The sequence below is a fragment of the Triticum aestivum genome, chromosome 6D (genome assembly GCF_018294505.1).
Source record: "Triticum aestivum cultivar Chinese Spring chromosome 6D, IWGSC CS RefSeq v2.1, whole genome shotgun sequence".
NCBI lineage: Eukaryota > Viridiplantae > Streptophyta > Magnoliopsida > Poales > Poaceae > Triticum > Triticum aestivum.
The window spans coordinates 478,932,566-478,938,369 of NC_057811.1; the positions used below are offsets into that span (position 1 = coordinate 478,932,566).

General features: G+C 45.6%; 1 long non-coding RNA gene across 1 annotated transcript; it reads right to left on the reverse strand.

Annotated features, from left to right (window-relative positions):
• Positions 1 to 670: 670 nt before the first annotated feature.
• LOC123142155 (uncharacterized) lies at positions 671 to 2,133 on the reverse strand. Its single transcript, XR_006470536.1, has 3 exons — positions 1,805 to 2,133; positions 1,558 to 1,711; positions 671 to 1,159 (listed from the first exon to the last, which is right to left on the reverse strand). It is a non-coding gene; the product is annotated as an uncharacterized lncRNA (long non-coding RNA).
• Positions 2,134 to 5,804: the final 3,671 nt, after the last annotated feature.

Genomic DNA, 5,804 nt, shown 5'->3' on the forward strand with positions numbered 1-5,804 from the left:
TCGTGCTGACGAAACTCTCCCTCAACACTCGGCTGGATCGGAGTTCGAGGGACGTCATCGAGCTGAACGTGTGCTGAACTCGGAGGTGCCGTGCGTTCGGTACTTGATCGGTCGAATCGTGAAGACGTACGACTACATCAACCGCGTTGTGTTAACGCTTTCGCTTTCGGTCTACAAGGGTACGTGGACAACACTCTCCCCTCTCGTTGCTATGCATCACCATGATCTTGCGTGTGCGTAGGAATTTTTTTGAAATTACTACGTTCCCCAACAGTATGTAGCTTATTTCTTCATTGCCAAACTCCCCTTTTGTTTATCATACCGTGCATGCACTTCCAAACCCCTGCCTGCATTATGAAATTTGTCGGCTCGAGAAAAGTATAAGTAAAGAGAAGACATAAGTTCGCTAGCTTATTATTTAGTAAAATGAAGTAATATCGTTTGCTATATCATCAAGAAAACACCACAAACAGTGTGTTGCTGCATGATGTATCAGTACAGAGTACAGACTGAAGAAAGTTCTCCATAATCTTCATTCACATTCATCAGCTTTACTACGATGAAAACTGCAAACAGTATTCAAATTAGCAATGTGTGCTGTCTGTTGTGATATTTGTACGAAAGCAAGAGCATTCTTATAATAGTAGTAGTGGACAATCATTGTGTGCTGGACAACTCTATCAAACTTCAAGATATGAATAAATAATCAATCTTCCTAGAAAGCAAGCGTGCTGAGAAGTGTTATCAATCAGGGCAAAACAAGACTCAGAATTTCCTCCAACAAAAGTTGTTTATGATATGAAAATTGAACCAATAAACCATGTACAAATATTGTCTTTATTCAGAGGAATATAAATGTTGGTCCTTTTATTGCATTGAAAACTAAAGTAGCAGCATACATGAATCATCTATCACAAGTATATCAGTATCATAACTACCAAAGCTTCTTCCAAAATGGATACAACATTAAGAAGATGGTGTGAAGCATTAAATTTATAAGCACAGTAGGCCGGAATGTGCACTGCTTGTGCAATTCAATGATATTTACCCAATGTATGATCAACTTCTCACTGGAGGACCTACAATGCTTGGAATCCAGCTAGTAGCAGGTGAACAAAATTCAATGGACACCATGGGCTTCCAACATTATTCCATTGGACTGCACAGGAAATAAGATTCTCAATATTAAATCTGGCCAGGGGAACAGGGCACTGAACAACACACTTGGTGCCGAGAAAAAAAAAGATTATAAGGTATGCTGATTGAGGTGACCATCCATGGCAATTAAACTTATGTGTTGTATTGGTGCACTGTCTATTTGAATTTCAATGGCCACGACATATTTTCCGACAATGACAACCTTTGATCTCTAACATAACATGTCCACTTTATCCAGGATACTACAACTAAGCAATATGTGGGCACTGAATACTACAACAATCATGTATGAGTCTCTGGTTTTAAGTCATGTACCTAATGGATGAAGAACAAAAGGTACAAATCACAAGCTTAAGTAACTTATTGGATCGCCTGCCAAACAAACATATAGAAGCTTACCTCCATGAGACCTTGACCATGAACTCAGGTGCAGAAACAACTACAGAATTTTCTTAAGCAAAACAGATCTTCTCAGCTCTCAAGAGTCAAGACCATCATGCAGGAACACCAGATACAAAAATCAAAATCTTTGGCTGCCACCTTCACTACGTACCTAGGGATCAAACATTTGTTCATGCCGTTCATGGGCTTGTGGTAAAAAAATATCAAACTTGGGGGGCAGGCTTGAGCAGATTCATGGTCGTACCTTGGATTCGCCAATCGTCACAGGGGAGAGGTGACGAGGGGCGGCGCGCCGGGATGCAGAGTCGCTGGGGAGAGGTGTTGGCGGCGTGTCGGGACGGAGGAGAGGACCACATGCAGGGAGTGGTGACGAGAGGCGGCGCACCGGGCTGTAGGGTCACACGGGAGTGGTACTGGCGGCCGCCGAGATGGAGGAGCGCGGGGGAGTGAAGAGGGGCCGCGCGCCAGGATGCGGGTTGGTCGCAACCGTGAGGGGCGGCGGCCGGCGTGGGAGCCTAAGGAATAGGGGAGGGTGGGGAGAGAACGACCTAGATTATTTGTGAAAGCCAATTTGGGCTGGGCTATTACAAGAAAGAGGCTGGATAGTGCGCTGGGCTTTACATGTACTACAATGGGGTCACGAGGTACAACTGTACAACGCATACGGTGCAATGCTTATATGCGTATCTGTGGTGAATTTTGCAACATATAGTTAAAACGTTGTAGAATATGTGTTGCTTTATGGAGGGTATCCTTGTAGTGATCATAGATCGCACCATATCTAATAAAGTGATGTTACGACGTTCGGACACACCATTACGCTGTGGTGTTCTAAGTGGCGTGAGTTGTGAAACTATTCCACATTGTTTTAAATGAAGGCCAAACTCGTAACTCAAATATTCGCCTCCGCGATTAGATTGTAGAAACCTTATTTTCTTGTTACGATGATTCTCCACTTCACTCTGAAATTCTTTGAACTTTTCAAATGTTTCAGACATGTGTTTCATTAAGTAGATATACCCATATCTGCTCAAATCATCTGTGAAGGTCAGAAAATAACGATACCCGCCGCGTGCCTCAACACTCATCGGACCGCATACATCGGTATGTATTATTTCCAATAAGTCATTGGCTCGCTCCATTGTTCCGAAGAACGGAGTTTTAGTCATCTTGCCCATGAGGCATGGTTCACAAGTATCAAGTGATTCCAAAAATCCATCCGTATGGAGTTTCTTCATGCACTTTACACCAATATGACCTAAACGGTAGTGCCATAAATATTATCATTATCAACTTTGCATCTTTTAGCATCAATATTATGAATATGTGTATCACTAAGATCGAGATTCAATAAACCATTTAAATTGGGTGTATGACCCTAGAAGGTTTTATTCATGTAAATGGAACAACAATTATTCTCTGATTAAATGAATAACCGTATAGCAACAAACATGATCCAATCATATTCATGCTCAACGCAAATACCAAATAACATTTATTTAGGTCCAACACTAATCCCGAAGGTAGAGGGAGTGTGCGATGATGATCTTATCAACCTTGGAATCACTTCCAACACACATCGTCACCTCGCCCTTAACCAGTCTTTGTTCATTTTGCAACTCATGTTTCGAGTTACTAATCTTAGCAACTGAACCGGTATCAAATACCCCGGGGTTACTATGAACACTAGTAAAGTACACATCAATAACATGTATATCAAATATACCTTTGTTTACTTTGCCATCCTTCTTATCCGCCAAGTATTCGGGGCAGTTCCGCTTCCAATGACCAGTCCCTTTGCAGTAGAAGCACTCAATCTCAGGCTTAGGTCCAGCTTTGGGCTTCTTCACGGAGTGGCAACTTGCTTGCCATTCTTTTTGAAGTTCCCTTTCTTTCCCTTTGCCCTTTCCTTGAAACTAGTGGTCTTGTTAACCATCAACATTTGATGCTCTTTCTTGATTTCTACCTTTGCCGATTTCAGCATCGTGAAGAGCTCGGGAATCATTTTTGTCATCCCTTGCATATTATAGTTCATCACGAAGTTCCAGTAACTTGGTGATAGTGACTAGATAACTCTGTCAATCACTATCTTATCTGGAAGATTAACTCCCACTTGATTTAAGTGATTGTAGTACTCAGACATTTTGAGCATATGCTCACTGGTTGAGCTATTCTCCTCCATCTTGTAGGCAAAGTACTTGTCAGAGGTCTCATACCTCTCAACATGGGCATGAGTCTGAAATACCAATTTCATCTCTTGGAACATCTCATATGCTCCGTGGCGTTCAAAATGTTTTTGAAGTCCCGGTTCTAAGCCGTAAAGCATGGGGCACTAAACTATCAAGTAGTCATCATACCGAGCTTGTCTAACGTCGTCTGCATCTGCTCCTGCAATCGGTCTGTCAGCTAGCGGTGCATCAAGGACATAATTCTTCTGTGCAGCAATGAGGATAATCCTCAGATCACGGACCCAGTCCGCATCATTGCTACTATCATCTTTCAATTTATTTTTATCTAGGAACATATCAAAAATAAACAGGGAGCTACATCGCGAGCTATTGATCTACAACATAATTTGCAAATACTATCAGGACTAAGTTTATGATAAATGAAGTTCGATTAATCAAATTACTTAAGAACTCCCACTTAGATAGACATCCCTCAAGTCATCTAAATGATACATGATCCAAATCAACTAAACCATGTCCGATCATCACGTGAGATGGAGTAGTCATCAATGGTGCACATCTCTATGTTGATCATATCTACTATATGATTCATGTTCGACCTTTCGGTCTCAAGTGTTCCGAGGCCATGTCTGTACATGCTAGGCTCGTCAAGTTTAACCTGAGTATTCCGCATGTGCAAAACTGTCTTGCACCCATTGTATGTGAACGTAGAGCTACATCTCAAGTTGGCGAAGATGCAAACTTGCAACGCGAGGTGTTGTATTTTACATCTTCAAGATGCGGAGATGTAATTTTTTTTTGCATCTTCATCATCTGTTGGAGAGGGGGTTTTGGGCTTTAAAGATGCAAAAGTTACATCTTCTACTGGAGATGCTCTAAATATTTTGTTCAACTCACAAATTCTCTTAAATTGATCTGCAAGGCAAGCTAGTGTAAACCTTCCGCTAAACCCCCCCCCCCCTCGCGTCGCCTCTGCTAAGGCGACTCGGGGGGTCCAAACCCTAGCTCTGACGCCTCCCCCCCTTTCCCCTCCCTTCCTCCCTCGCCGCTGCCTAAGACCGCCTGCGGGCAAGCCTGGGGCGCCGCCGAGGAAGGTGGCGACGGGGCCCTGGCTGCCCTGCCACGGCTGCTGGGGGCCGTGTTCTACGGGGTGGTAGCCCTAGTGTTAGAGGGGTGTCACCGGGCCTGCGGCAGGCGGTGGCACGGGCGTGGGCCGGCGCTCCTTGCCGTGTGGACGGTGGGTGAATCGGAGGACGAGAGCCTTGGTACAGCGGCAGTTTTGGTTGTCGGCGGCACCAGATCTGGCCGCCCCTGCCTCCCCTGTTAGGAGAGCTCCGCCCTGGCTGGATCCGGCCTGCTTCTTTGCGGGCTGCCGGATCTCGCGTCGTTGGGGTAATGGAGGGCGGGGATTCAAAGAACGAGAGAAATTCCAGGCCGGCCTCACCGGTCTTGGCGACGGCGACGCTCGAGCGTTCCACTCCCCTCCTTGGAGGCGCCATTCAGGTCAGATCTGCTGCCCCCCTCTAGTCTCCCGGGAAAACCACAACTCTGTTGGGCGGCGGCGGCGGCCTTGGTGTCGTGTCCTTCCTGAAGGCGTCGTTTTTTGGGAGCTAGGTGGGCATTGGGCTACTCGGTGATGTGGTGGGTGTGCAGCGGCGGCGGTAGCTGGTCTTTCTAAGACTGCGGCGAGATCCTTAGTGGCTCCTTGCATTCAGAAGCTCTCCTGGCAGAGGAAGTGTGCCTTGCCTTCCAGAGCGAGAGGGTAGTGGGTTCCCCTCCATTGGCTCATCTCCGCGTGTCATAAGAGCTTAAGCTCCATTTTCAGTCAAGGCCTTAGGTTCTCAATGCCTTCCAGGGACACTATTGTTGCTCCTCTTCATCCGTTCCGACATCTCTTTCTCATCCGTGTCCAATCCGTGGGCTTTGGTGGTGCTCTGCTCTAGGTGAGCATTCTGTGGCTAGTCGGGTGAGCTCGGTTCCTTTCCAGATGCAGCCTGCCTGTAGCGATCCAACCTCAAACGGTCAAATCTCTGTGCATAAGTGTCAACCCTGGAT